The 9,284-nt window shown below is 40.8% G+C and overlaps 1 pseudogene; it reads right to left on the bottom strand.

Moving 5' to 3' along the window:
- Positions 1-1,707: 1,707 nt before the first annotated feature.
- On the bottom strand, positions 1,708-9,059 carry LOC118241846 (annotated as a pseudogene).
- Between the last annotated feature and the right edge of the window lie 225 nt (positions 9,060-9,284).

Here is a 9,284-nt window from a genome sequence, read left to right as displayed (position 1 = left end):
ATTCATGCGTCCTTCACAAAGACAAAGCTGCCCGATTCCAGCCTGGCTGAAACACCTCCTGATCATCACCAATCCTGGCACCAAATTTCACAGTGGGTGTGAGATACTCTGGCTTGTAGGCCTCTCCAGGTCTCCGTCTAACCATTACACGACCAGGTGGTGGATAAAGCTTAAAATTGCCCTCATCGGAGAAGATGACCTTACTCCAGTCCTCTACGGTCCAGTCATAATGGTCTTTTACTAACTTCAGTCTGGTTCTTCTTTGCTTCTCATTGATGAAGGGCTTTTTTCTAGCTTTGCACAACTTCAGCCCTGCCTCCAGAAACCTGTTTCGCACCGTCCTCGCTGTGCAATTCACCCCAGCTGTTGCATGCCATTTTTTGTAGGTCACTTGACATCATTAAGTGACATTTGAATGAGGTGGCGATCATCACAGTCGGTAGATAGTCGAGGCTGCAAGTGCGGGTTAGGAAATGTTTCTATTCGGCGCGAAACAGACACAGAAAAGAGCAGCGGTGCAGCAGTTAGTGATTCTGGGTGTTTTCTTTTTAACGTGACCCGATCCCGGGCTGGTATGGAGTCATGTTTGTTAAGGTGCTGATGTATTTGTTTTATAGGCAACTTGGGAGCGGGGTGAACACAATTTTGGTAAACATGGAGTAATGATGTAATGTGGTTTTAATGTTTGTTGATTTTGTGCTTACTTTGTCGTGATGTGGGATAATCTGTTGTGTATTTTGTGTGCAGGGAGCTGAGTCACGTTTTGTTCCCACTATGAGTATTTCCTGATTCTGAGTTTTTCAGTAATGTAAGTTTTTATTGGGTCTGGTGTGGAAATATTTATCAGGAAATTGTACTGATGAAGTGATTCATGTACGTGTGATGGTGACCACGTTTAAAAGTCATTGAAGCCATTTGTGCTTAAACTCAGAACCAGATTTTCCACTCATTGTGTGTTTTAGTGCTATGTTTTTTAAATTGTATTAAACTTGTCTGACCTGGTACTGGTGGTGTTGCTTTTTTTTTTTTAAAAAAAAGGTGATACCTGTTGCACATACACAGATGGAATTTGCATAAAATACTGTGTAATGGTGGAACGTTCCCAAAAGAGGCAACTTCTGTTCTTAAAGACTCAAGGTAATCTTTCACTGATATGGGTATTTTCTGTTATTTTCATGTTATGTGGCTTCATGTGACCTGTCGTACTACGTTGTCATAGCAACACCAGGTCTGGTTTACAACACTACTACATTAGTTGGAGCACTTGGAGCTTTTGCATCTATATGCTCCTGGATCTCCTCCCACATGATCTACTGCCACCTCATGATTTACACAAGCGCTGGCCACAAAGATTTGGAAGTAGGTGGCTCTGAATAACAGATTCAATCAGTTGCTGTAATGGCCAGTTTCACATGGCAGTAAAGTTCATTATGGGAAATTAAAAGAGGAGAAAGAATTTTTTTTCAGCCTTGAATGATTTGAGGCTTAGATGAGAAAGATACGCTATTCTAATCAGGTACACATACATTGTAAATTGTGTATGACTGACTACAGTTTCATATAGTTCTGATTAAAAAAGGAATGACTGATTGTAACCTAAATACAGAAAATCATATTATCTATAAAATTACCAAAATATGACCACCAATTAACAGAGAATTTGATTTGACAGCCTCAGAGGGGAAATGCACAGTAGTATTTAATGCTTTAGTTTTGGATGGCTGCTGGAGTCTGGTTCAAGACTTTCAGTTCCTGTAGCTGTCCCATCACACTGTTATACTCTTCCTGCCACACGGCTTCTGAGAGAGACGATGGATCAATCTCCAGAACGCATAGGCATCCTTGGACTGTATTTTGAATATTTCAGCAGCTTTACCACAGGAACCACCAAAATTTGACCAAATCTGTAAAAGAGATACAAAAAGCATTTGGACAACTGTTCTGACTTACATAATGAACATAGATTCCAAATTATACTTATCAAGCATTACTCTAATGTGCAGTGTTTTTGAATTTTAAAAATGTCATTGTATATTGTAATTTTACTTTACTGTAACTGTTTCATATATCAGTTACCTCTGAAGCCTTTGGATTGAATCCACAAATTCTTCTTTAAGTTCAGGTTCATCAACAAGATCTTCATTAACAAACGTCTTTTTCTGCATGACACCCAACATACTGTGCACCTTTTCCCAGAAGTTTTTGATCTGAATCAGAATGTTCTGGATTTTAGTCAGATATCGCTGGACCTCGTTCAGGTGGACAGGGCTGGGTATAGAGCCTGGTACACACAAACAGAAACACAGACTGCTTATTTAAACCAACAATGAGTACAGGACAGCAAAGTGGTGCAGTGTTTTGCTATGGAAGTGTTTTTCAGAGCTCTGTGTACTTTTGTATTCTTAAAAATAGATTGTTTTACAGTCTCATTTACTAATGTACATATGTGGAGATGAATTGGTCCAGTAACACTACACACAGAACCAATGAGCTTATTCAAAAAACTGTTAAAAGACAGACAAGCATACATAAACAAAAACAGTCATTCAGTAGACATCACCAATCATCACTCACCCTTGTCGATTTTTACTTTGGCCAGTTTCATCTGTAAGTCAATCTGCTGGACCTCAATGCTCCACTGTTGGTTCATCAGAGCCGTCTTTGAGAGGTGAGCTGATTCAGCTGGTTTTCAAGAGCTTTGATTTTTGCAGCAGCAGCGGGGGATGTTGTGGCATCGTAAATGGACTTGACGATTGGCCCAATGAACGGCACAATCGCAGCGAAGATTCCGAGCCTTGAGCTTTTGCTTGTCACGTCCCTTACATAACTCTCAAGTTCCCGGTTTTTGGTATCTATCTTCCTTTTGGTGTCTTCAAGCTCGTTCCTAACTCCGGCAAGCTTTTCTTCAAGGGTCTTTATAGCTCCCTCCATTTCCTGAACTTCCTTGGAAAGCTGCTCAGACTTGGCCTCAGTGTTTGCCTTTTCAGTGATGATGTCACTGGTAGTTGTAGCCACGTCTCCGTTGTGCTGAACATAGCTAAATATTAAAAGTGTGAAAATAGTCAACATTCATTTACTTTGTGTGTCTGTAGTTTGAGAAGATTCCAGCTATTTGTTATCAATCTATGTCACTGTGTCATTAAAGCTGCACTAGGTAACATTTGTTTGTTAAAATTGAAAGAAGTCACATTACTAAGCCAAGAGGAAAAACCTTTTGCTAAAATATAGTGTCTTTCTGCAAGTCACCCTATAAAGCATGAAATATTCATTCAGATTCAGAACTGTTGGATCAGATTTGGCAAGAGTTTTCTGAACCACATCAGATGTCTTTATGAATTAACATCACATGCAAAGGATAAAAAACAAGGTCCAGCTCGATTGGCTGGTTCACTGAGTAATATTACAAGGGGCGTGGCTCACAGTTCTGATATACCTGTGCATGTGTACAGTGCTGAAAGTCAGTGAATTGAAGGATAGAGATACTGCCTCATATGGAGGCATCAGAACGGCAACCCCAGTCATCCTCTGCAGCATTACCCGCATGTGACTCCTACACATTGTGTTGACTTTTCAGGGGTGGCAACAGCCTGCAGGGGTTCAGGAATGTTGGTTTATTTTTGATTGCCGAACAGGTACATTATGTTGGTGGTTTGCTAGCTATCAAGCAAACAAGCAATTTGTTATTGATTAGGAATTTAATGTTATCTTGTGTATTGTACAAGGTAAATGTTAAGCTGTTTTAGCTATGTAGCCAATGTTAGCTGGCAAATTCGCTAATATTATTATATAATCACTTTGCTGACAGTGTCTTTTTTGTTTCAGAGTTTGTCCTCTTATGTCTGAACAAGGAAAGCCTTTAATCTCTCAGATTATCTCCAGTGCTACCATCTCTCTCCTTTCATGTATGCAACTATAGCTTTAAATTAAACTTGTCTAACATTATGCCTGTGCTACCAGGCTGTAGCATATCTGTTGGATGATTACAAGAGTAAGTTAGATAATGCACTTACATCCTGAGAGAGCATTCCAGAGAGATCTGATCAAATTCTCTGTGAACACTCCTTCAACATGAATGCACTCGCAATCATCAGATAAATTCACTTGGGGAAATGGAAGGCAGCACAACCCACTTTACAATATGTTCATGATTCATGCGGTTGCATACTTCCACCAGAGTGGTCGCCAATTCTAAAAATCTACATAGTGCAGCTTTAAAGTACAACATATCAATCTTCACATCAGCACAGGCGTCACAGACACCAGAATAAAACTGAAATTGAAGAACTCTAAAAGCTAATAATTATTTAACTTTCAAACTATTAATCTGACATGCATTTCTCTACTAACAGAACAGCACTGCTTCACACCATTTCTATACATCATGGTGATCTAGGCTGCAAAAAATACATGTTGTTACCTTTGCACCATCTTGTCCGCATCTGCAATAAGTTCATCAATCCAGGTTCTTGCTTTTTCCAGGTACCTTACCGCCAGTGTTGGTTTGTTTTTTTCAATAGCATGTATCAGCATTGGAAACAGTGATGAAACCAGGGTCTGACTGGTGCCCATACTCTGTGGTGGAAGGAACAACATAAGATATGCAGAATGTAATTTAACATTTACCTCCCACCTTATATGACCTTTGCTGCTGCTGTTCCTCCATGTGATGGACATATTGGCTACAACACAGTTACTGAGCTCATTAAGGATTCAGAGATTTTTATGGTGATGTAATTACAAACATCTCACTTCCTGACTTCCATATTGGTTCTGTGGTACTTGAGCAGGTCTGATTACTGAAGATCATCACGGTTTCTGTTCTAGAGCGTCAGTTACTGAGGCAGTAGAGTAGCAGCTTGTATTATGACTCTCTTGTAAAACATTTAACTGTTTAACTGTTTACTGGTGTACTGTGAAGCACTGAGGTGCATAGTTTATTAAAGTGGTGAAATAATTTGATCATACTGATTGGTTAAACCTTTTTCCTTAATGTACTCTGACACTGTGTGACCTTTTAGCTGTAGTACTTTTAACTCTTTGTCTAGATTGATCATATAAGAATACACAGCAGATCACATCAATCTCCTAATAACATGAAGAATTTTACACGGAACCATCAACCCCATCTGCCTCACCTAATGAGGTGGGGATTATCACTCCACCTGTTATGATAATCAGCCCCAAGAAGAAGGAGTTTATAGACTTTTGACCAAGCCAGAGGGTCTGTCTCATCTTACACAACTCTTTCTCCTGATATGTAAAAGCAAACTTCCAGCTAACAGAGAACATGCTCTGATTACATGCTCTTCAAATATAGAAACAGATGCTATTATGTTACAAAACCTCTACTACTGAACATCTGTCAGTTGTGATCTTCATTTATTTCATTTTTCTTCCATTGATCATATGTTATGCAAGTGAATTGATGATGTTACTGTCTCCAAGACCATCACCACATGCCCCAACCAGAAGCCATGGATGCCTGCTGAGGTGCGCATGCTACTGAGCACCCGTGACTCAGCCTTCAGAACAGGTGACAGAAAAGCGAGAGCCAAACTGTCATGTGCGATCAGGGAAGCAAAGCGTGCACACGCACAGAGGATCCATGGACACTTCAAAGACACGGGTGACACACGGCGCATGTGGGAGGGCATTCAGGCCATTACTAACTACAGGAAAACATCACCTTCCTGTGACAGTGATGCCACCCTCCCAGATGCACTGAATGACTCTTATGCACGGTTTGAAGCGCAGAACAACGTTGCAGCAGAAAAGCCCATCCTCCGCAAAACGACAGGTGCTGTGCCTGACGGCGGCTGATGTGAGGTGTACTCTGCTTGGAGTTAACCCATGGAAAGCTGCTGGACCAGACAACATCCCAGGTCGTGTGCTCAAAGAATGTGCTGACCAGCTTGCAGATGTCCTGACAGACATCTTCTATATCTCTCTGAGCTGCGCCATGGTCCCAACATGCTTCAGATCACCACCATCGTCCCCGTGCCTAAGAAGCCCGTGGTGTTGTGTCTCAACGACTACCGTCCCATTGCACTCACATCCATCATCACGAAGTGCTTCGAGAGACTTGTCATGAGACACATCAAGACCCAGCTTCCCCCTTCTCTGGACCCCCTGCAGTTCGCGCACAGCTCTCCAACCGCTCTACAGATGATGCCATCTCTACCACACTTCATCTGGCACTCACACACCTGGATAAAAAGGGCACCTATGTAAGAATGCTGTTCATAGACTTCAGTTCAGCATTCAACACCATTGTTCCTCAGCATCTGATTGGAAAGTTGAGCTTACTGGGCTTGAACACCTCCCTCTGTAACTGGATCCTGGATTTCTTGACTGGTAGACCTCACTCAGTCAGTCCGGATTGGGAGCAGCACTTCCAACACCACCACACTGAGTACTGGTGCTCCCCAGGCAGCGTACTCAGCCCTCTGCTGTTCACACTGCTGACTCATGACTGTGCAGCGATGCACAGTTCGAATCACATCATCAAGTTCGCCGCTGACACGACCGTGGTGGGTCTCATCAACAAAGACAACGAGTCAGCATACAGAGAGGAGTTGCGAGAACTGGTGAACTGGTGTAAGGCCAACAACCTGTATCTGAATGTTGACAAGATAAAAGAAATGGTTGTTGACTTCAGGAGAGCAAGGCAAGATCACTCCCCGCTTACCATCAACGGCTCCTCAGTGGAGATCATCAAGAACATCAAGTTCCTTGGTGTTCACTTAGCGGAGAAACCTCACCTGAACCCTGAACACCAGTTCCACCACCAAGAGAGCCCAGCAAACCTCTTTACTTCCTTCGGAAGCTGAGGGAAGCCCATCTCCCATCACCCATCCTCACTACCTTCTACAGAGATACTGTAGAAAGCATTCTGAGCAGCTGCATCATTACCTGGTTTGGGAACTGCACCGCCTTTGACCGCAAGACCCTCCAGAGAATAGTGAGAACAGCTGAGAAGATCATTGGGGTCTCTCTTCCCTCCATCACGAACATCTACATAACACGCTGCATCCGGAAAGCCACCAACATTGTGAAAGACCCCACACACCCCTCACATGAACTGTTCACCCTTTTGCCATCTGGAAGAAGGTACCGCAGCATCCAGTCCCGGCACCTCCAGACTGTGCAACAGCTTCTTCCCAGAAGCCATTAGACTCCTGAACACTGGCTAACTACAATTCCAATTCAGATTCCAAAATCGGCACTTTTATACATGCTTATACACAGTCACACACACATACACACACACACACACACACACACATACGCACTCACACACACACATACATACATACATATCTATACACACACTCACACATTGTTTTGCATCGGACTAGTGCTGAAGTCAAACCTCACACAAATAAACTATGCACTCCTGTTGCAGTCTTGCACATTATCCTACTTGCTGCTAGAGTACTGTACTAAACCAGCACTGTACTCTGAACTGTTCTGGCTGCTACTGGTGACTGCTATGTTCAGGGTAGCATGTCACTGATTCCTATGCACAACTCGCTTTACATATGCCCAGTACTGTGTACTGCACTAAATAATTGCACTGTCTACTCATTTTGTATTTGTCCTGTTCTGTATTTATTATTGTTTATTTAATGTTTATTTAATGACATTTTTGCACTATATTGGAGTGTTTGCACTTGTGTAGCATGTTGTCTGTTGCACTGTTGTTTCATGTTGCACTATGGTCCTGGAGGAACACTGTCTCATTTTTGTTGTGTATTTGTATATAGCTGAAATGACAATAAAACCTCTTTGAATTTGAACTTTGAACTTGAACTTTTAAAATAAACTGTTTGTGTTATTTAAGGATTTGGATTTCAATCTGGAATTAATTTTTTTTTTCCAAACGGGAAGGCTATAATTTTATTTAATGTGTCATTATGCCAGTGAGAAAGTCCTTTTGAAATAATCACATTTGTTCTATGGAGCAAAAGAAATTGTACAAAATAAATCGTTTTGTATTTTTAATATTTGGTTTGTTCATTTTATATATTTAGTTAATCAGCTATTTAAATCTATTGGATATTTCATTACATTTTCTTTAGTGTTTTAGAGGTCACTGATTCAGTTCCTGGACAGGTTGATTCCAGAGTTCTGACTTTATTTTGTTATTCTGAAAATGTAGCGTCCTACTAATAAGAATGGTTTCAATTTGTAATATTTCTCTTCTAAGGCTAATGTTAATTATGGTGGCATGTAGTTTTGAATATCGCTTTATATTAATTTGCAAAATAATTTATCAACACATTTTCTAGAAAACTTAAACTATCAGTTTGATATTTTTTTTTGCAATGTCTGATATTTTAAGGTGAAGTGTTGCTGTAAGTTCACTAGAATATCCAATCTGTCATTATAACTTTGGATTCCAGTGTTTTACACAATACAGTCATTGATTGTTATTAATTCATTATAAATTATTTTCTTCCTGACATACAGAAACGACCAGAGATCTCACCCTACACTGATACCATACCTTCAGCAGAAGAGCTTCAGAGGATCCAAAGAGAAGTTGTGTTTCCACAGCACACTTCCTGAGGAGCCTCTCCAAGTTTGGAAACTTAGCCAGACACAGGTAGGAGATGTGGTACAGCAGGGATATCTGCCTTAGAAGTTGGGAGAAGCTCCTCTGTGAATCCTGGACTCCATACGGAGTTGGTTGGCACAAGTTCTGTGAATCGGTTAAAACATATTTGAATGAAACATGTGGTCAACCACCCATGCTGGTATAATGTCTAAAACTTCTCATGTCCTAAAGAATTGGAAAAAGTACAATCAATCACTCTGAAAAAAATAATAAATTAAAACTTGCCTTTGCTGTTAGCCATTGTATGTAAGACCAGGTAAGACTTGTATACAGTGTTATCCTATAATTCAGTAAAAGAGATTAGAATGATATCATCAAACAGAACAACTGGACTATGTTTTGGTTCGTGAACCTAAAATAAAAAATGTGCAAATACTAAGAAGGGAACCTTACCTGTAACTCTTTGTACGTCTTGCTGGTTGAGTGTGTTGAGGTCTCACTGGAGAACCTTTATACCATGCACACCCCGCCTCTTACACAGAAAGAAATTGCTGTCAAAGGTCTGAGGAAACCCAAGACAAGGTGATGAAAGATAAAGAAAAAGGAAGTTTCCTTTGCCTTTAGGTTAATATAGGAAATACACCAGAAATTTAATCCCTCCTCCCCATAAAGTCCTGTGCATTATTTAAACAAAACCTTTTGCAGGCTTGCCACAATGACCTAT

The sequence above is a fragment of the Electrophorus electricus genome, chromosome 8 (assembly GCF_013358815.1).
Source record: "Electrophorus electricus isolate fEleEle1 chromosome 8, fEleEle1.pri, whole genome shotgun sequence".
NCBI classification, from domain to species: Eukaryota; Metazoa; Chordata; class Actinopteri; order Gymnotiformes; family Gymnotidae; genus Electrophorus; species Electrophorus electricus.
The sequence above is the reverse complement of the archived record's forward strand: the minus strand, read 5'-3'. Positions and strand labels throughout refer to the sequence as shown.